General features: G+C 37.8%; 1 protein-coding gene across 2 annotated transcripts in view; it reads left to right on the top strand.

Annotated features, from left to right (window-relative positions):
* LOC129765521 (melatonin receptor type 1B-A-like) overlaps positions 1-23,042 on the top strand; it is an 85,411-nt gene that overhangs the window by 38,901 nt on the left and 23,468 nt on the right. The window contains exon 1 of one of the 2 annotated variants that reach the window (XM_055765922.1): positions 996-1,108. The exons of the other annotated variant lie outside the window; for it this stretch is intronic. The gene's annotated coding sequence lies outside the window, so the exon portion shown is untranslated. Of the gene's footprint in view, positions 1-995; positions 1,109-23,042 lie in introns of those variants that run through there. 2 annotated transcript variants of the gene reach the window in all.

The raw sequence follows: 23,042 nt of genomic DNA, 5'->3' as shown, positions 1-23,042 counted from the left end.
GTTAATTGAATTGAAAGCTAATTGAATGCAATAAGTTCGTAGTCCTACGTTAACAATGCGGTCGTATCTTGTACACCACCCTCCTAATTTTTTCTATCATAGTTTTCCATTTAAGGCAATATTCTAGTCTAGAAATTGAAAAAAACTCATATTTTTTAACATTCAAGATTGTACCCTAGAAAGGACCAGAAGAGCTGGAATCGTGTACGCCATGGCACCACTTTTTTTGAAAAATCTTCTCACTTCATCAGCTTATAACAATTCTAATTATGATTTATTTTTCCGTTCAATTTTTGTTCTATTGTTACGAGATAGGTAAACAAATAATGATATAATGGACAGTAAAAATATTCTTTGTTTTATTTTTTCGGAGCTCTAAAAACGTCCGAAATTCGTGCCGTTTATCAATAAATTTGTTGTTCGGAGCTTAATTTCGTTGATTGGTTGAAAGTTCACTTAAACAAAATACAGTGGAACCCGCGAGCGGATGATCCGCGATGCGGTTTATCCGCGAAAGCGAGTTCCATAGTAATGCTATGGACTTTCCCGGAAATTATCAGTGAGGTGTAGGATTTTGCGTTTTTGTTTTGTTCATGACTTTCACATTATTTGACTTCTAGTGTACACCACCTTTTAGATGGATAGTTTAATGATTCCTTTATGAATAAAACATAGTTATCATGCTGAAATATTGTGTTTGTATCTCTTTTTTAGTCATTAATTGCATTATCCGCAATTTTCGTGATCCGCGGTGACCTAGCCAGACTATTCCGCGGATAATCGGGGTTCTGCTGTAAATGATTTCCCTGCAGTGAATTACTTCACCCTTCCCACTAACAACTATCTTTTCCATTATAACCAAAGAGGGATCCACGCTGGCCACGAATATCATACTGACATTTTCTCCTTTCCTCTGATGACTATAAGGATGCATCATTCAGAGTTTTTTTTTTTTATTCTTTATTTTTCAGACTTTCAGCCTCCTGGATCATTCAGTGTGTTCTTTTTTAAAATATCGCTGGTTCAGTATAATTACGAAGAGCATCTACGAAGTGTACTGCCTACCCAAGTTTAAGATAGTAGTATCTATCACTTATATCTGTGGCTGGTAAGCGTCGTCTGCTATTCGGCTCCGTCGACAAAACGGCTCCACTGCAGGGGTTGCGTGAAATTCGAATACTAATATCAATAAATATATTTTAATCCTTCAAGCGTCTAGCGGCTGTCGCTTTCGACTAAAATTATGGTAGTTCTAGTGCTTATTGGTATAAGTTTAGTGAAAAGTCAATTGAAATCCATTCTATATTCGTCCAAACTTAAGATTTAGAGTAACTGCATCTAGATCTTTTGCGTTGCCTTGTAATTATTTGATCTTATCGCAATATCGATTAGTATCATAATAATTAAAAACTACAGCTATAATGAAAGACGAATGCCACTCTAATTACGAGATATTTTTTCAATACCAACCACAATTACGACGGATATGCTCCAACTGCAATTGCTCCAGGAACGAAAGCAAACCATTCCAAATTCAATCTACACTACATCGACATCGCCATCAGTACCATTTCCACAGCCATCATCGCCATTTACACGTCCTTCTAATCGCGTATACTCGCCAATACCTCTTGAGGACTTCCAACATTTCCGACTCGCAATTACGGCGCTCTGTTCTGTTCTGCTCTGTGTATTCATTCATCATCACCCCCTCCACAAAAGGCCCAACACTCGAAGCAGTCGCCGCCCTGAAATGAGAGGAAACGACGGTCGTTGATAATATCTAATTTGATTTCCCTCCACAACAGTCAGTCAGTCCTCCAGGTTCGGAGCGCGTATCGTGTGGTAAAATTGCACCCGCAGGCAAATCGTGCCCGAGAGCGTGGAAAATTTAGGTCAAGCAAATCACGCGATTGCTGAGGCAATCGGCCAGCTCGGTCGCGACTGAGATCCTCGCGGTTCCGTCTGTCTACATGTGTGTGTGTGTCCGTGTGTATGTGGGTAACCCGGAAAGATGGTTTTGAATGTTGTGTTGAAGTTAGAAATTTGATGGGAGTTAGTAATGACTCCAGTATCGTGTTTTGAGAAGAATAAATTCAAATTCCATGGACCTATCAGAATATATCTCGGTTCGAACTTTCGGGTATTTCTCTCGGGAAATCTTCCTTCAGTTTTAGATGAATCATATACAGTTGGTCAATATTTAGCATCGATTTTGTGGGTAACTTGACAAAATATTCATGATAACTTTTTCGGCTTCGATCCGGTTTCTTATTTGCAGTTAATAACGAGCAACTAATGTAGCGGCGAGGTATTCATAAACCATTATCATTGCGAAGCCAACTTAAAGCAACTTAAGCTCCGCCAGTTAGCAGCTTATTGCAGCCGGCTAAATCATATAAAATGTCATTTGCGATTTTTACTACACTGCGTTTCACAACTAAATATAGAACCACTAATTTTTTTTCTGAATTTCTGAATATGTAAGAAGTCGGTTGAATTGAAGTATATACTGTAGTATACAATAACTTAATTTATTAGACTGGTCATTTCAACTTTATTGTTGTGTTCAGGTGCGAAACATTCAAAAAACTAAGATTCCAGTGTTTCATAACTATAGAACCAGAGAGGGGGTAAAGAAAATCGGGGTTTTCGAAAAAAAATGTGGATGCCAAATGACTTAAAATTGCATGAAACGTCGAGATCTAGTGTCATTTCGAAAAAAAAATTTGTCAAAAATCAACATTCTGGGAGTGCCAATAAAAATAGTTATCTCGATTTTTCATTCGGAACTTGTTGCGAAGTAATGATTTGCACAAGAATATACCCTATGCAAAATATTAGCTCATTCGAACTTCATTTATTAATATTGCAGATGTTAAAATTTGAGTTTTTTGAAAACCGAAAAATCACCGGAATTCGGGGTTTTCAAAAAAATTTTTTGATGCCAAATGTCTTAAAATTACATGGCACATCAAGATTTACGGTTATATAAAAAATTTTTTTTTGGCAAAAATCGACTTTTCAGACGGAAAAACGATCAAGTGCAAAAACAAATTATTGACAAATTTTTTTATTCGAGATAAGTAAATCTCGACGAGTAATGCAATTTTAAGACATTTCGCGTTAATGATATTTTTTGAATACTCCGATTTTAGGCGATCCTTCATTTTTCAAAAAAACTCAAATTTTTACGTCTGTGGCACTAATAAATGACGTTTGAATGAACTAATATTTTGCAAAGGATATATTATCGTGCAAATCAACATTTCGCAACAAGTTCCGAATGAAAAATCGAGATAATTATTTTTATTGGCACTTAAAACCATACGTTTCGTCTCGTACTCCGAAAAAAAAAGTCCCAGAATGTCGATTTTTGACAAAAAAAATTCGAGATGACAAAAGATCTCGACGTTTTATGCAATTTCACGACATTTGGCATCAAATTTTTTTTTCGAAAACCGTCGTTTTCTCGGAATACGAGACAAAACACGGCACTTGGTCGTTTTTGTCTGAAAAGTCGATTTTTGGCGAAAATTTACATTTTGCGATGCAGAACTTGTCAATATCTTAATCCTATTTAAAGTTATTGATGGTTTTTTATCCAAAAACTCATAAATTCAATTTTCATGTGGTGCAATGACTTGTTCAGTTGCTTACGGGGTAACGGTCGTGATATTTCATACTCTTTAGATCAAAAGATGTGACTAATCGTCACCGCAGTTGGAGTTATTCTAAATTATATTTTATCGCTTCTTTCTTAGTACAGCTAACTTGTGGGTTGGATACGTGACCCTTTACGCTTACTCAGCACACACGCGTTCATCGCCTGGGTGGCGTGATCGCGTTAGTGCTGATCATTATGTTTGCATAAATATAATGCTTATCGCTTCGTTCGGAAGGGATGTATCCACCACACTAATTAGTAAAATAAAAAATTTATGTGATAGGTTTACAATTTTTTATCTCATAATCTTGTTCTTGTACATTTAGAATTAATTTATGTTTACTAATACAAGATTTAAGATTTATTATGTATGTTTATACAAATATGAAATTTTGACATTTTGTTCTAAATATTGCTGGAATATCATGTACTTCTCAAAAGATAGATTAAATTGTATAATTAATAATAAAAGTGTTTATGTTATTGTTCGTTTGCATAATAACCAATAATTATATCTAACTATGAAATGTATATATATTCGTTTGCTTTATTCTGTTTTTTATTATTTTACTTCTTCAATCTCTTACTTCTGTTCCTCATCCACCACACGACCTACTCTATACTTTTTATTCTGTCTTTATGCACAATATCTGATTTTCTATTTATTTGAACCTTTACATTTTCACCTAAATCATTAAGTATTTTAAATGAGCCTCTATATTTCGCTTCCAGTTTTTTTTGGAATTTTCGTTCTTGATGAGAACAAGTTCTCCTACTTTAAATTCAATTCGTTTTTTGTTTTCGTCATAGTTTGCTTTTCGTTTGCATTTTTGGTGTAATAATTGTTTCCTTGTAGCATCATGAGAATGTCGTAGCTTTAATCTCAAATATGTAGAGTAGTCATCCAAATTGTAGTCAGGTTTTTCTGATATTTCTGTTAAATTTGTGGGTAAATTTGCTAGTTTTCCATACACCAGATAAAAGGATGTATATCCTGTGGCAGAATGTACTGTGTTATTATATGAGAATTCATAGAACGGTAGCCATTCAGACCAAGTGAATAGTTTTCCGTCGCATTGTATTCTTAGATATGTATTCAGTGTTTTATGGGAATTTTCTAAAGCTACAATGGATTGATGGTGGTATGCCGTTGAATTCAGTTTCTGTATTTCAAGTATCTTTGCAACATTACTGAATAGCTCCGACATAAACTCAGTTCCTCTATCAGATGCAATCACTTTTGATACTCCGTTTTTCAAAATTACATTAGTTACAAAAGCGTTTGCAACAGTTTGAGTGCTCTTGTCAGGGATTGGTGTTGCAGTTATGAATTTCGATAATTCGCATTGCGTAGTCAGAATATATTCAAATTGTTCCGATTTAATCATTGGACCAACTATGTCCAGATAAACTTTTTCAAATGCAGTTTCTGCTTTACAAATTCCTCTATATCTTTACTCATACCATTCCAATAGTATCTCTGTTGAATAGTGTTGAGCGTTCTTTTGATTCCTGCTTGGCCTGCAGTTGGCAATATATGAAAATCATTCATTATAAGTAATTTTTCTTTCCAGTTCTGGACCTCTTTCATGTGTTTTCCAATTATATATATTTTCGGCATGCATTTCAATGTTAATGCATTGATGACTTTCATTAATTCATTTATCGTTGCAACGTTATTTTTTATATTCCATGTTCCGTAAATATTCATTCTTTTTTTCATATTCAATTTCCGTAAATTCAATGATTCGGTTCATCATTCTCCGTAGGTGAATTGATGTCGTCATCAAAGGGATTACTATTTTGTTGTTGGAGAACGTTATGTCCTTTGCTTTTTTGCCTATCTCCAGTTCTACACTGTCTAACGGGTGTTAAATAAAAAATGCGAATTTTTTCAATACCTTTCAGAAACTCAAATAAAGAGCGTAAAATTTTCTTTCTCCAAGAAAATTGCTCTTTGGGCTCCCTAGAAACAGTAGGCGTGTTTGGTTGTGCTAGTTTGAATTTAGTCAAAGCAAAGGTGGCGTCGAAACAGCACGTGCTCCGCGAACGCATTGTACGGTTCTACGAAACGCATTTCCAGCAAGGAAAAAAGTTCACGGTGGCACATTTTAAGGAAGAAAATGTACCTGTCAATACGGTATATCGTACCCTGGGTTCCCTGAACGTAGAGCGGAAGGTCGGAAGTGGTCGTCCGGTGACGATAATGACGAAGCAGAGGAAGACATTGTTAAAGAAGCTGTTTGACAACAAGGACGCAACCAGCCTGCGTGACGCCGGTCGGAAATATGGCTGCTCCCACGTATTGATCTATCGGACCCTCAAGATGGAAGGAATCGTCTGCAGGAAGAAGACGAGGTCGCCGGAGTACACGGAGGAGCAGATTGAGACGGTTAAATCACAGTGTCGGTGGATGACCAAAAAATACCGCGGGACGTTTTCGTTCTGGACGACGAAAGCTATTTTCCGCTGTCCAAAACGCATATTCCAGGAAATGATAATTACTACTCCAGCGACAAGTCATCCACACCGTCTGAAGTGAAATACAAGTTCAAGCACAAGTTTGAAAAAAAGGTTATGTTGTACATCGCCATTTCCGACCGGGGCATTGGTTTAAGCCGAGCGGTCTGGCAATCAACCAACAAATCTATCGAGAAGAGAGATAAAATCCTGCTGCCGTTCCTGAACGAGCATTATGTTATTAATAAAAAATACTGAAATCGATGAAAAAAAATAATTTTTTTTTATATGTGATTGAAAAAATTCTCATTTTTTATTTAACACCCGTTAGCACAATATATCCGGCAAAGAATTCGCGTTGACGGCGGAATGGTGCCGACATCTGGATACGACATTAGTTTGTATGAGGCCAACCATTCTCTATCAGATTAGTGGGCCCTAAGGCAGTTTAAAATTGCTAAAGTTTGTATGAACATTTTTTCTTTGCGTTATTTACCTACTAGAAATACGTTGTTCTGACTCTAATATAAACTATTTTCTATGAATTTTCAGATATTCTAACAGAAATTTTCCATTATAATATAAAATTATCTTTAGACACAACATATTTTTTCACTACTTGCAAGCAAAAGTAATTTTCATATACATAGAGTATTAATTTGATTTGGGAAAAATAATTTTTATTTTAAATATTTAATATTAAATCCCATTGTTCGATCACTTTCACTATCACAAAATTTCTCACAGTTACCAAATTATGGCAGGATCGCCATGTGGTGCACTTGCTCAGTTGTGTACGGGGTAACGGTCGTGATATTTCATACTCTTTAGATTAAAAGAAGTGACTGATCGTCACCGCAGTTGGAGTTATTCTAAATTATATTTTATCGCTTCTTTCTTAGTACAGCTAACTTGTGGGTTGGATACGTGACCCTTTACGCTTACTCAGCACACACGCGTTCATCGCCTGGGCGGCGTGATCGCGTTAGTGCTGATCATTATGTTTGCATAAATATAATGCCTATCGCTTCGTTTCGGAAGGGACGTATCCACCACATTAATTTACTCAAACACAAAAAATAAGATAGTGTTGAAAATCACACATCATGTAAATTGAAATATGCTCTTTCAAATGCCGCTAATAAACTTTGTTTATGTTTGGCCCAGAAAGAACGACAAACAATTGAAGATAGCGTATTTTTTGGGAAGAAATATTAATAACTTTGAGTAAAGTTGAGATATTGACAAGTTATGCATCGCAAAATATTTGTATTAGTAAGCTCTAAAATTCTTCCGAAGACGGTAAGTATGTTGAATTTTAAATATAAAAGTTAGAACAAAAAAAACAATTTTTTTCAAGGTGACCCTAAAGTAACTTAGAAAAAGGCGTTATATCGGTTATTTCAAGAGATAAAAAAAACTTTGTTCTACAAAGATGTCTCAAATAACTAGGACTACAACATTGTCGAACTATGTTTACTGTACTATAACTGTCGAACTCTAAATGCTAATTTCCACTTAAATACATCTCCTGGACCATTGTGCTGTGGTTAGGTGGTTAGCGTGGTTATGTGGAAATGCCTCACAACCTAGCCGGCCGGCCTGGGTTCAATCTCAGTTTGGCATCGTTTGGGATTCTTTTTTTTTGTGGGTATAATTCCAAGCTGACATTCATTCTGAGAGGATGGAAGGTCTGCTCTGTACATACAAACATTTTGTTTGCCGCTGTAACACAATAAAAAGCATATTTTCTGCCAAGGATGATATATTTTGTGCTAACACTGGTCTGAGTGAGCGGCTTTCAAAAATTCAAACGTTTTCGTTGCATGATTTTTTTCTATTACGGGGTTCGGTTCATGTGTATTCTCAAACAATGATTTCGACTCTACATTTATCGAAAATTCCACCAGTCCAAAACATACAAAATTTCACATACATCATAAAAAAAAATACATTACACAGACAATTCTTCGTGACCGATAATAATATAGTGATCGTTGACAATTTCCACTAAAAAGTTTTCAAATTTCGTTGGTTATAAAACAATATCTGAATAGAAATAATTCAGGTTCCGCCACATCACATATGTATTCAACTAATAGCAAACGAATTCAACTACAAAATGTTCTCAAACGGATGATTTTTGTACGATTTTTCTTCAGTTCTTCACGTTAAGTCGTTTATTTGTTTTCAGACTGAAATAGGTCTAGTACATTTTTACACGTAAAAAAAGTAATATTTATTGAGAAACACGCCTTTTTTTAAGAGCAACTTATTTTCAAACAGATTCATCTAATTGTTCACACAAGCTTCCCTGAATACTCACCGATAGAATACTTCATTGAATATCAAACCCAACTGTTCGTTCCATTCGACTGAAGTTATCGAGAGAAAAATCGATGAGCCTGTCTTCGCACAAGCTCAAACATTTCCGCTCGAAGGCTGTCAGTAACACGCCGTGAAATCATCGATGCTGGTATAATTTATTCAACACGCTGCGCGCATATCGCCACGGAAGCATGAAGGATAAACTATCGATGTCGAAGTCGATGTTTATCAGGTAATCGACAACTCATTTTCCTATATGTTAATCTGCCCGACCTTAGATTCATCATTCGCAGCACTTTCCCAACGTAATCCACTTATTTCTGACCTTTTCTGCTCTTTTCACATTATTTCTGCACATTAACTCCGCCGCTCGGTAACTGAAAAGTTTGTTTCCAGAACGATAAAGCACAAAAAGGTATTTTTCACTTTCTCGCCTTCCTTGCCTTCCTTGGGAGGAAAGGACGATGGGCGTCGGCAAGTTTTGCACTCGATATCCGACATATGGTCGTTGGAAAGGCATTGCAATTTTCTTCAGTGGTTTTTGCCTCGAGGTCGATGGGTTCCTTCCTCTGCGCGAAGGAATGGCGTCGCAACACCGAGGTTAGCGCATTATTTACCGCCGGTAAATGGTTGTTTGAGGAAAGTTTTAAATTGCTATAATAATCGCAATGAAGACGGAGTAAATTGCAGAGAGGTTGATGCAGGAGTTTCAACAACTGATATTTTTGAAATTCAGTTTAGGAAAAATATTTACATCAACTTTCTATTGTGTGTGTACAACACCTCTCTTACAACATCACAAGGCATACCATTATGTCTACAAGTACCGTTTTATGGATCATTAAAATCAAACTGCGAAATTTACTACCGATTGTCGACAATAATGGGCGCATATATAATCACCTATCCTATAAATAAATCATTCTGTTTCCGGTGATACAGCACTTTGAGTCGGTACAATGTTTCTTCGGTGTGAATGAAATATTCACGATACACAGATTCACGACTTTGATACTCTTCCGGCAAACCGAGATAACCCACAAACCAATCATTAGTATGTGGAACTTTTTCGCCATCATCATTACAGGCAGCGTAGTGACATCATTATCCTTGAGTTGGTTAACATCATCGCTATCGTTATTTTGTTGCATACCTTTTGGCAGTGTTCCATTACGTTGATAAGCTCAATTTTGCTATTCATGTGCTATTGGAACCAAATGTGCGCCTGATTATAGTCTCATCAGTTTTCAGATCAATCTCATTGACCGTTGAAGAACCATCATTCCTCCTACATACCCATACAGGTATGCGGTGGGGCTATTTTTTAAAATTAAATATCGGGAAGCAGTTTGCGGATCTGTGTGACGAGCATATCTTCGTGAAACGGAACAACCAAAATGTATAATGGTTCTCGGATGGGAAAGGAGTCGTTTCGAACAGTCATGCAACAAACAAGGGAATTGATTGAAGAAGTAATCAAGGCATTACGAGAAAAACCAACATAAATTCCATGAATTGTAATAACGGGTAATTTACATCGTTTATAATATTCGATATTCAAGTATGACTTTATGAGTTTATAATAGGGGAGAGGGGGCCACTATCGGACACTTGTGACGTAGGATTACGTCTTTCGGGAACATATTGGTGTACAAATTGAAAATCGAGCACATCGAGAAAAATGTCCAATTGCAAACGCTTATTGCTCAGTCATTTCATGATGGATTGATGAAATCTTTGCGTCAATCGATTTCGGCACTCTATAACAAATTTTAATATTGAAGAAAATAATATGTGTCATGAATCGAACAATTGAAAAATCTCAACCCCTATCCTAACGGAAATACCCGCTTTGATTGGTCGAATTGACGACACATGCGGCGGGTCCCTATTAGAGACATCAAAACCAAGCTGCCTGGGGGAAATCGGCATTGCAAATAATGAAAGTAGGGGAAACTTTCGCTCCCACCGAAATGTGTTCCCCAACAGAGACATTAAAATCAAGCTGCATGGGGGATTTGTTCCAAATACATAAAAGTAGGGCGAGCTTTTGTTCCCACCGAAATTTGTTCTCTAACAGGTACATCAAAATCAAGCTGCCTGGGGGAAATACAAATACATGAAATTAGAAGAAGCTTTTTTTCCAAAATATATATTTTTATCAAGGCTCATATGGCGTTAGCCTCACGGGGCCGGGAGTCCAATACTTTGACAATTTTTCTTATTATCTATATTAGTAATATGTAACCGATTACTCGCGGTTGGCTCGAGGTTAGTATTACAAGTGTTTTCGTAATTGGGATGTTGTTGTCTCCAATGGTCCGCCGAAGAAGCTTTTGTTCCCACCGAAATGTGTTCCCTAACAGAGACATCAAAACCAAGGTGCTTAGGGGAAATCGGCATTGCAAATATATGCAAGTCGGGGGCATTTTTATATTGCAAGTAAGGTGAGTGATACGATTGATTCTAGCAAATAAAATTTAAATATGGAACTTTAATGTTGGTTGCTTCGTGAGATTTCATATCAATTACCGATCGTGTATTGTGAAAAATTGAGCACAAGTGTAAGTGTAAAATTGTATATGGTAGCAGTTGTGTTAAAAATGACTTGATATCTGAAACGATTTACTTCAATTTTCATAAATAAAATCCAAGGTGTGTTCCCGCTCGAGAACGGGTCGTTTGGTTTAAGCTGTCTGTTTTGTTGTGTTCATTTTCAACCAAAGAAAGTTTAAACGGCGTGAAAAATTGGAAAAGCGAAGAAATATTAGAAAAAGTGATTTCCCATATGTTTCACATATAGTATTATGTGTTGTTAGTCCAATTAAAATTCACATTCGGTTGAATAAACACTCAGAAAGTAAAAATTATAAAAGAAAATTACCTTTTCCATTTCAAATATGTTTTCTCTATATTAAAGAAACATATTTTTACTAATGAGAAAAATTAATAATTGTGTTCGGTATTGGTATTTATCTTATATTACATTGGTGAGTTTTTTTCACAGGAGGAGGCATCTTGTCTAGGATCACAGATCCTTGGTTTTTCATATTTTTTGTAAATTTCAAAGAAAATCCTGAATTCATTCTGGTTGTTATTTGGACATCAATGTATCATATAAGCGTGTTAGAGGTGTGCATTGATGCGATTACGAAAGGTTTGTTCGATTTTTTGAAAATTGCCTTTTTGTCCGAATGTGTCCCATAATTCGGTCAGTCCTGGGGCACTTTCGGACGAGAAAAAGCTAGAAAATTTTGTGTAAATCAAAAAATACTTCCATTTCCTCTTATTTTCAACATTTTCTGCGCTTTTCTGTTTATCAGTATTTGTCTGAAAGGAATCTGCTTGCCATGGAGAGTGTGTCAAAATTCGTGATTTTGCTTTCTTCCGTCCTCGAGTGATGGTTTTTTGCGGTGGCATTTTCCAGGGACAAAGTTGCCAAAGTAAAATCTTTGTTTCATACAGCGTCTGTAAGCGATGTGTGACATAAGGTGGAAAAGATGCATCAATTATACCATTCTCTCGGCAATATTTAATTGTTTTCAAAGTGCAATGACTTTTGTGATTGTCGGGCAATAGCAAAATTGATTCGCCTACGTTGATTTTTGCAACCTTTTCAAATATTCCAGGACATTGAGAAACAGTTTTCCCGTCATCCAACCGATAGTCGAACAATTGGCAAAATCAATGGACCCAGTTGGGCCACCTGTGAGCATAGTATCTTGAAAATGTTCCGTGCGAAACCAGCTCGATAGCTCTTTCCATCTCATCTTCGTTGATACTGGTTCTATCGGTTTTCTTTTTGTAGTTTCGAACCGTCATTAGGCCTCAGAATCAGACTAAGCGTGGAAACACACTAGACGGCTCTCCCGCGCGATTCTCGCAATGACAAGTCGCAGCAGGAGCTCGATGAAAAACACATTCAGCGGCTTTCGACGGCTTCACTAGCGGCCATTATCATATTTTTATAGACGGATGCAAGACGAGTCTATGGTACAAGGTACAACTGTTTGGACAGTAAGCGGATTAGAGGGGAGGTATATAAAGACAGAATGGTGGAAAACGGAAGAGGGATGTTTACTTGAGCGAGAGGGAGAAAGAAGTTGATCGCACACGTCTGAAATATTGCATTTCTCGATAATTTGGGTAGTATTCGAGAATCCGCAGCTACATGACCGCAGAGTGATTTTCACGTATTGGCTCACCGATAGTACATTAACTATTACCTTGCTTCATGTGCACCGCATAAACACTAATACTATCACAAAACCGTTGCGGCGCATCATCTCCATCGAGCCACCGCAGAGAATGAGGAACCTTACAACAGTGACTTTAGAACCGGCCGTATCCGCTCCGCCTTGTGTGTTTTATCTCATTCACATTCCATTATCGAGGCCCCGCGGCGGTCTGTCATTGCAAAATCCGCGCGGGGAAGCCGTCCAGTGTGTTCTTACGCTAATTGAACTTTGTTAGTAAGCAACACAAATTTGCCCCACTACTGTCCTAGCACAAATCGTACAAATAATAAAACAAGTGAGCAATTTAACAAATAAAAGAGGTATGTTTTGCGAGCGGATGCGAAGGTAAATCACGTATTATGCATTCTTTCTTTCACCTTCATTCCCATGAATCCCACACAAAATTGTGTGCAATAATTCGTGTAACGTGTTGAAGTAATCAGATGCAAGATTTCATGCATCACTCAAATTTCATGCAAGTTTTCATCAAAGCAACGAAGAAAGTGCCTCCCATACAGTGATCGTTTGGTAATATGTTCCGGAAAATCAATACAATTATCGAATTTCACTCTAGAGAGTGGACTGCAAAACAACAAAAGCAATATTAAAATTGAAGATGACATCTATTATTGATACATAACTGCTTTGCAGCCGTTTACATTAGCCCAAACTTATATAACGAATGTATTCATTTTTTTTTTTTTTATTAAATCGTTTATTTTTACAGGCTCAGTTACATAAGTTTAAAGGAGCCAAACTCCTATTTGTATAGTTACAAGTATATATAAACATTTTTTATTAATTCTAATGTTAATGAAGTAGAGAACCGATTACTCGCGGCTTGCTCGAGTTTAGAAGGGTGACATTTTGTTTCAGGAAAAGGATGGGATATAAGGATATGTTGACAATGTTCACACTCACATTCGCACTCACATTCATCATACTCAATTCTTAAGCCTATCTTATATCTAACATGTATTTACATTTCACCTTATTCTATTGTTAGTAAGAAGGGATTTGATTTCTCGCGAAGGGAAAGGAAAAGGAGAATATAAGGATATAAGGACAATCACACACGAAGATTGATAGCTTTTAGGAAGACATATATTTGGGACATGTAATCAAGGTCTAAACCAGCTAACACATCTCTCACCGGCACATTGGGCTGCCTTCCTCTAGCCCGAAGAGAGTTTTCTAAATTCGATCTGGCAACAAGATACTCCTCGCACGACCAAACAACGTGTTCGATGTCGTGGTAACCTTGGCCACAAGCACAGATATTGCCATCGGCAAGATTAAAACGAAAGAGTAGCGCGTCTAACGAACAGTGATTGGACATGAGTCGAGAGAAGGTGCGAATAAAGTCCCGTTAAGTCTAGACTTTTGAACCATGGTTTGAGGCTAACCTTAGGGATAATCGAGTGAAACCATCGGCCCAATTCATCTTCGTTCCATTTACGTTGCCAGTTAGCGATGGTATTTTTACGGACTAAAGAATAAAATTCATTGAAAGCGATTTGACGCTGATAAATATCGCCTTCAATTGCACCTACCTTTGCCAATGAGTCAGCCCTCTCGTTACCCGGAATTGAGCAATGTGAAGGGACCCAGACAAAGGTAATGACATAACAGCGTCTGGATAAAGCACTCAAAATTTCTCGTATTCTCTCAAGGAAGTACGGCGAGTGCTTTTCCGGCCTCACTGAACGGATAGCTTCGACAGAGCTAAGACTATCCGTTACAATGTAATAGTGTTCAACAGGTCGTGAGGCGACGCTGTCCAGCGCCCAATGTATTGCTGCCAATTCAGCAATATACACAGAGCAAGGATTCTGAAGACTGTGGGAGGTGCTAAAAATTTCGTTGAACACTCCAAATCCTGTGGACTCATTCATAGAGGAACCATCAGTAAAGTACATATTATCACAATTGACACGCCCATACTTTGCATTGAAGATCGTAGGAATGATCCCCGATCGATGATAATCTGGAATTCCATGGATTTTCTCCTTCATGAACAGATCGAAATGTACAGAGGAATTGATGTAGTCAGGAAAACAAACACGGTTGGGAGTATACGAAGAAGGATCAACCTGCATGGAGATGAATTCATGATATGAGCTCATGAATCCTGAATGAAAATTTAGCTCGATAAGCTGCTCAAAATTTCCGATCACCAATGGGTTCATAACCTTACACCGGACGAGGAACCGAAGAGATAATAAATTGAAGCGATCTTTTAGTGGGAGTACGCCTGCCAAAACCTCGAGACTCATGGTATGCGTTGAGGGCATACATCCCAACGCAATACGGAGACAAAGATACTGAATTCGCTCGAGTTTAATTAAGTGTGTTTTGGCAGCTGATTGAAAACAGAAACTGCCATACTCCATCACTGAGAGAATAGTTGTTCGATACAACATTATAAGATCTTCGGGATGGGCTCCCCACCAGGTGCCGGTAATTGTACGGAGAAAGTTTATTCTTTGTTGGCATTTTTTACTCAGATACCTAATATGGCCCCCCAAGTACATTTGGAGTCGAACCAGACCCCAAGATACTTGAATGACATAGCATGAGTGATCGGTTTACCCAAAAGTTGAAGCTTTGGTTTTGCTGGTCTATGCTTCCTAGAAAAAACCACCATCTCTGTTTTCTCCGTGGAGAATTCGATCCCTAGCCCAATGGCCCAGGTTGAAAAATTGTTCAAAGTATCTTGTAAGGGTCCTTGCAGGTCGGATTCGTTTGATCCTACGACAGACACCACTCCGTCATCTGCAAGTTGTCTTAGGCTGCAATTTTGTGTAAGACAATTGTCGATGTCGCTTACATAGAAGTTGTACAAAAGGGGGCTTAAACATGAGCCCTGGGGGAGGCCCATGTAGGAGACCCGATTTACTGTCGAATCCCCGTGAGAAAAATTCAACTGTTTCTCACAAAGCAAGTTATATAACATATTATTCAACAGAGGCGGCAGACCCCGAGAGTGTAATTTGTCTGACAAAACCTCTATCGAAACAGAATCAAAGGCCCCCTTTATGTCCAAGAATACTGAAGCCATTTGTTTTTTTTCGGCGTAAGCCATTTGAATTTCTGAAGAAAGCAACGCAAGACAATCATTCGTCCCCTTGCCCCTGCGGAACCCATATTGTGTATCTGAGAGTAGGCCATTCGTTTCAACCCATCGATCAAGGCGAAACAAGATCATTTTCTCCAACAATTTCCGTATACAAGACAGCATTGCTATTGGGCGGTACGAATTGAAGTCGGACGCGGGTTTTCCGGGTTTTTGAATAGCTATAACTCGTACTTGTCTCCAATCATCTGGAACAATATTATGCTCCAGAAACCGATTGAATAAGTTCAACAAGCGATGTTTCGCCACATCAGGGAGGTTTTTTAACAAGTTGAACTTAATTCTATCCGTTCCTGGAGCAGAATTGTTACATGAAAGGAGAGCAAGAGAGAATTCTACCATCGAAAACTCAGAATCAAGATCGCACCTATCTTGTGGTATATCTCGATCAATTTTCTGCACGGGAGCGGAATCGGGACAAACCTTCCGTGCAAAATTAAAAATCCATCGATGTGAATATTCTTCGCTTTCATTCGTTGAAGAGCGATTTCTCATGTTTCGAGCCACTTTCCATAATTTTTTCATTGACGTTTCTCGTGACAAACCTCCCACGAAATTTCGCCAATAAGCACGTTTTTTCCCTTTGATCAAGTTTTTGAATTGATTTTCAAGGTCCAAATACGTTTGAAAATTCTCAATGGTTCCACGTTTCCGAAAAGCTTTAAATGCGTTCGATTTATCCTGATAAAGCTTGGAACATTGGCTATCCCACCATGGATTGGGAGGCCTTTGACGAAAAGTGGAGCCTGGGATGGGTTTCGTTTGAGCGCGAACCGCGCTGTCATAGATCAAACGAGAAATGAAGTTATACTCCTCCAATGGAGGCAAACCATCTCTGGAATTGATGGCTAGAGCAATTGCGTCCGAATATTTTTTCCAGTCAATGTGTCTTGTGAGGTCATATGCCATGTTTATAGATTCAGAAGAATTCGAACCAATGGTGATGGAAATTTTGATTGGCAAGTGGTCACTGCCGTTGGGGTCCTGGATTACATTCCACTTGCAATCTAACGATAGTGAATTCGAGCAAAGCGAGAGGTCAAGAGCACTTGGGTAAGCAGGAGGTTTAGGTACACGTGTTGTTTCCCCAGTGTTCAAAACGGTCATATTGAAGCTGTTACAAAGGTCATATATCAACAATGAACGATTGTCGTCGTACTGTTCCCCCCAGGCAGTTCCGTGAGAGTTGAAGTCTCCCAAGATCAATCGTGGCTCAGGAAGGAGTGAGCACATGTCAACAAGTTGATTGCGGCTAACCGCAGCTCTCGGAGGCCAATACAAGCTGACAATACAGAGGTCTTTGCCTCTGATGTTTGCATGACAAGCAACAGCTTCGATCCCTCCAATAGGTGGAAGGTCAATTCGAAAAAATGAGTGGCACTTATTGATACCCAATAGCACCCCTCCGTATCTGTCATCACGGTCCAAGCGTATGATATTAAAATTGTGGAAAGAGAGATCATCTCGCGAAGAAAGCCAAGTTTCGGACAGAGCAAAAACATCACAATTGAACTTATGAATTAAAAATTTGAATGTATCCAATTTAGGGATAAGACTACGACAATTCCACTGTAAAACAGTGATATCTCCGACCTCTCTATTTAAATTAGACATCAAGAGAGATAATCATTGCAAGGAGGGGCCATGTTTGCATCAATTGTTGCAAAATTGTCTTTAATACTGGAAGCATTGAAATGACAATGGTTCTGATGGAGTCGGAAACATTAAAACACTTGAAGATTTGGTCCAAAAGGTCAGACAACTTTATAAATCCCGATTGGGAAGTTGAACTGGACGGAAAAACAGGGACAGTTGGGGTTTTTGATGTCCCCTCGAGTGCTGGGCCATTCGAAGGTGAATTATTCCCACGGAAACCAGGAGGAACCTGATTTTGCTTGTCCGCTGCACTCGATTTTTTAGGCATGCTAACAGGGGGTATCACCGGAGGGGCTTGTCCTTGAACTTTGGGAGTGGTCACATTTTTGCGCCGGGGATTCCCTTGGAAAATGAACGGTGTGCCCCCGTTAGCTGTGTCCGCTTCTATTTCGTCAACGGGCAACGTGGCGAAGACATTTTGTGTGTTGATTGGTTGTTGTTGTTGGGCCAGTGGAGAAGCGCCCTTTAAAATATCCGCAAAAGTGCGTTTCGAGCGTTCCTTCAAAGAGCGCTTCTGTTTCTCCCAGCGACTCTTGTAAGTTTCACAAACTGAGAGCTCGTGTGGGGATCCCCCGCAATATGGACATTTATGCTCAGTCGCACTGCAGGATTTCCCCTCATGTTGCTCTCCGCAAGTGGCACAGCGCTCCTTGTTGGCACAATAATCTGAAGTGTGACCAACTGACTTGCATTTTTGGCAAGTCATGGGCTTTGGCACGAAGAGTCGCACAGGCAATCTCAATTTGCCCACCATGACGTAGTCAGGTAGAGCGGAACCAGCAAAAGTTACTCGAAACGAGTCTGACGGCGTGAATTTAGTTTTTCCCTCTTCCTGGGATACTTTTCCTAGTTGGCGGCTGTCCAAAATTTTAACACCCACCAACGGGAGTCTTTTAAATTTACCAACTCCTTCTTTTATCATTTCGCACGTCAGACCAGTTTCAGTTACCACCCCCGAGATTTCTACGTCATGGGAGGGCACGTAGACGCGATACTCTAGGGAGAATCTCTCGTCGATCACAATTGCATTCGCGTGTTTCCGATCACTCACGACAACACGCAGTTTGTTCGGTCTAACCTTAGAGATTTCGACCACGGAGGAATATAATCTTGCCAGATCTTTCGAAACCTGAATGACATTAATTGCCTTTCCTTTTGGTTTAGGCCGGAAAAAAACAACCCATGGACCAGCTCCAAGTGCATCGTCTGGATAGACCTTGACACGAGGAGAGGAAACAACTGAGGGGGAGGACGAGGTCGATTGTTGAACGGGAGCGGTATCAGTAGGGCTGGGAGGCAAGTTCGGAAGTAGAGCGGAAGCGGGAGCGGGAGATTGAGGGGGCGAAGAGGAAAAGTTTGCCAATTTTCTTGAGGGGGGCTTGTTAAGGTAGATTACCTCTTTCTCTGAAGAGACATCTTCTGAGGGGGGAACGCGTTTAAGCGACTTCCCAGCCCCCGTTGTAGCTAGTGAGGAGGAAACAGTAGTTTCAATCTCCATGTCAACTTGACCTTCTGCCATTACGGCAGATATAAAATAATATAATTCTTATTTTTTTTGTATTTCTAAACCTAATATATATTATACCTAAATCGCACACCAATGCGAATGAAATGAAGCGGTGTATCAATCGAACCGCGTGGCAATCGCTCGGCACAGATGCAACGGTATATCGCACCACAATACGATGATGGAATCGATGACGATGCTAAAGCACACACAGCGATGATACGGCACACGCACCGCGTCCGCCGTGGAGGACTTCTTCCTCACGCTGGTAGTGATTGCTGCTCTCCTCACTCGCGCAATAAAGAGAACCCCGTTAGGGCGAAATAACTTCACCAGCCACGAACTGATAACGGTATAATCTCCACTTTATAATAGACGCGAACAAATTTGCGACCGATGTCTTCGGACTGCGCGAGCTGAATGAATGTATTCATGTTTTCGATGAATTTATTTACCTTTATATTCAATGTAAGCAATGACGATATTTTTTTTTTGTTTTATCGATTCACATGTACTCATCTACCATTCCACCCTGTTATGTGTCACACTGATACTCATTAATCATTTTCAGTTAGACAGTTGGATTTCCTGCCAGAAGCTAATTTTTTTTTTTGTTCGTTACAAACCGTTTGACGGTTATGAGTACATATAAAAAACATATAATTTGCAGGGCCACTATTTGGAGTTTCAAAAGAGTTGAACTAACAGATTTCTGTACAATGAAAAGAATAACATTCGAAAAAAAACTGTTCTGAACAATCTTAGTCCTACGTCAAACTTCCGTCTGTGCCCCTAGGCTCAGACCCTTTTACTTTTTTCATTTCATATTAGTTATTAGTTATTAAATGAGATGGTGTACCTAAATTTCTAAACCGTTCACAAAGGAATAACTAAACAAAATTAAAAAAATACTTACAAATTCAAGCTGAAAAGTTTCGAAACGTGCATTGAAAAGTACACTGTGTTGTTTTCATAAGTAATAAACGACCAGAAGCTGTCAAACTATATGGCAGATGTTGGTGGAAGGGCTGCTAACTTATATTTTGAATTTGGTTTAAAATTGTACCATTTATTTTTACAAGCCTTGTCCGAAACTGCCCCTTTTTTCCCTACGTGGTAAATGTGGTACTGTTGGCATTTTGTTGAAGTTGGTAATATATGCATTCGGTAGGCTTGTACTTCAGTAGTAGGGTAGGGCGAGGCTAGTTGGTCATAGGGGTAAGTTGGTCAGTGATGATATCTTGGAATCTGAGTGTCCAAAAAATTAGCGATCTATGGGAGAAAAATAGCGAATTGCTGATACAATAAAGTAAGCAAATTGGAAAAAAATTTTATTAAGTAGGTTAAAAAATACGGACATGGTTCCGATTTTGCCAAAAATCATTCACGGTTTGCGCATGTGTTCTAAAACTAGTTAATGACCATGACCAAAATCGGTTCAAACGTAAAACAAAGGTTTCTTGTACGTATTAGCTTTAAGTGTTAATGGGAATCGCTTCTAAAATTATTTTTATGGAATTTTCATGAATATTCTTTTTCATATATAGAGGGGCTAGTTGGTCACACAAATTGCTCGTTTGAGTGCAATGCATATAAAATTTTCAGGTATGCCGTGTTTCATCACGCAAGCTATAAATAAACATAGAAAGCATGTGTTTTACTGCTAAACCCATTTTAAACGAGACAACCACCACACAAACCACTTGCAATATAATTGTCATATTTATATTTTTTGCTGTAAAATTTCCATTAAATGTAATAAACGCTATCATTGAATATCAGAACTCACAATAATGCATTGAGTAATGTAGCATACCTGGAGGCTATTTCTATATACTTTGGGGCGAACGGTACAAATGTCATCAAAACAAATGGAAGAAAGAATGCAAGCGGTTGTGCGTCGCAGGGATGCCAGGTAATTTTTTCAAATGTCTTGACAAGGTACGAGAAAATGTCTTCACCATAATATCGGAGGAAAGTTCTTCACACAAAAACGGAACCGTGATAATTCAATTTGTTTATTTCAGCTTCCAAAGTTTGGTTGTAACTCAACCCATGCCCATGAAACTAATTGTAGAAAAGGTATGTAACCGGAAAACCTTCGATTTATGAAGTGGTCGTTTGAAAGATCTAGGTTAATCTATCGTATAGTATAGGCCCAAAATAACAGAAATGTAATTTTACACTCATTCGAATTTTTCGAGCGCAAAAGAAGTAATGTCTTCTAGAGACAATATGTATTCAAACCGCTTGATTCGCTGATACTAAAGCCCTACTTTTTTGATGATATTTTCGGCCAATAGTTAGAATTTCATGGAAATAATATCTTTTAAAAATCCACGTACGCTATCATACTGAAATGTCTTCACATATTTCATAATGTCTTCAAAATGTCTTCACAAAATCAAATGTCTTCAAACCTGGCATCTCTGGTTCGCCACAAAGTTGAAGAGAGACGAAATCGCTAGAACAGATAACCCGACTAATTTTCAACAACGATGCTAATTTGAAATTTTCGTTAATTTGATTTTTTACTTACTACATTATATTAGTTAAATGTTTTTGTACCGATTTAATTAATAAATTTATAATGAAGGACACTTCTAATGGAAAAACGTTTATTATTTGCTCAAAAAACATGCCTATTATTGACCAACTTACCCCGTGTTTGGGATTAGTTGGTCAATTTATTCTGAAATATAAAGACATTAAATGAAAGAAAAATGTCAAATCATTGATTCTCTGGTTATCTTTCATTGAAAGGGTAAAGGGTAAGCTTCATTGTGGTACACAACATTCTAACGGAAAACTTCGTACTACAAAGTTATAGCCAAAGGGCCTGGCCGGGTAAGGAAGTAAAAAGTGCCCCCAAACCAAATCACTAGCCGTATGGCAAATATTGTAAAGGATATTAAATAAGAAATTTTGGCGGTTTATTTGAACCCCTATCTGGTTTGACGTAGGATCTATAGTGAAAAACGTACTTTTCGTTAATTTCACGCCATCCTCAAAAGATCCGAGATAAAAATTTGAAAAAAATACTGAATGTGCATCTTACTACGATGTATCAAAAAAAATTATCAAAAAAAAATTTCATCAAAAATTTTAGTACTAAAAAAAATAATGAAATCTTGAAAATTTTTTTTTTGGGATTTAGAGATTCAGTACTACTCTAATTCATATTTTAATGTGTTTCTACGGCTTTTCTAGATATGTGTGATTTTTTTCAGATTTTTTTCAGTGTTGCGCGGTATCAAAAAATTTTTTTTTTATGTTTCCAAAGAGTGGTTAGGTAAGGGAGTAAAAAGTGCCCCCAAACCAAATCACTAGCTGTATGGCAAATATTGTAAAGGATGTTAAATAAGAAATTTTGGTGGTTTATTTGAACCCCTATGTGGTTTGACGTAGGATCTATAGTGAAAAACGTACTTTTTCGTTTATTTCACGCCATCCTCAATAGATCTGAGATAAAAATTTGAAAAAAATACTGAATGTACATCCTACCATGGTGTATCAAGAAAAATTATCAAAAAAAATTTCATCAAAAATTTTTGTACTAAAAAAATATTAAAATTTTGAAAATTTTTTTTTTGGATTTAGAGATTCAGTACTACTCTAATTCATATTCAAATGTACTCTTACGGCTTTTCTAGATTTATAAATATCTTCAAACTGTTTTTTTTTTCAAATATCTAATACTAAAAATAAAATGAAAAAAAATACACAGTACAAAAAAATGTTATAGATTTTCTGGCATTTCGAAATTTTGAAAAAAAAAATATAACTTTGAGACCCACTCCTGCTCAAATTTTTATTTAAATGCGTTCGTATGTGTCTTTTTTCTACATGTGGCGTAATTTTTCCTGAATTTTTAAGAGCATTGTGTGACACAAAATAATTTTCTTCATCGTCTGCATTATTATTTTTATTTTTTTGAAATCGATTATTTTATTGTATTCGTGGTTTTCAATTGAAAGATTAAAATAAAAAAACAAATCGAATTTGTGGTCTCAAAGTTATATTTTTTTTCAAAATTTCGAAATGCCAGAA

Source organism: Toxorhynchites rutilus, chromosome 2, assembly GCF_029784135.1.
Source record: "Toxorhynchites rutilus septentrionalis strain SRP chromosome 2, ASM2978413v1, whole genome shotgun sequence".
In the NCBI taxonomy this organism is placed as follows: domain Eukaryota; kingdom Metazoa; phylum Arthropoda; class Insecta; order Diptera; family Culicidae; genus Toxorhynchites; species Toxorhynchites rutilus.
This window is presented reverse-complemented; position numbering and strand designations above follow the sequence as displayed.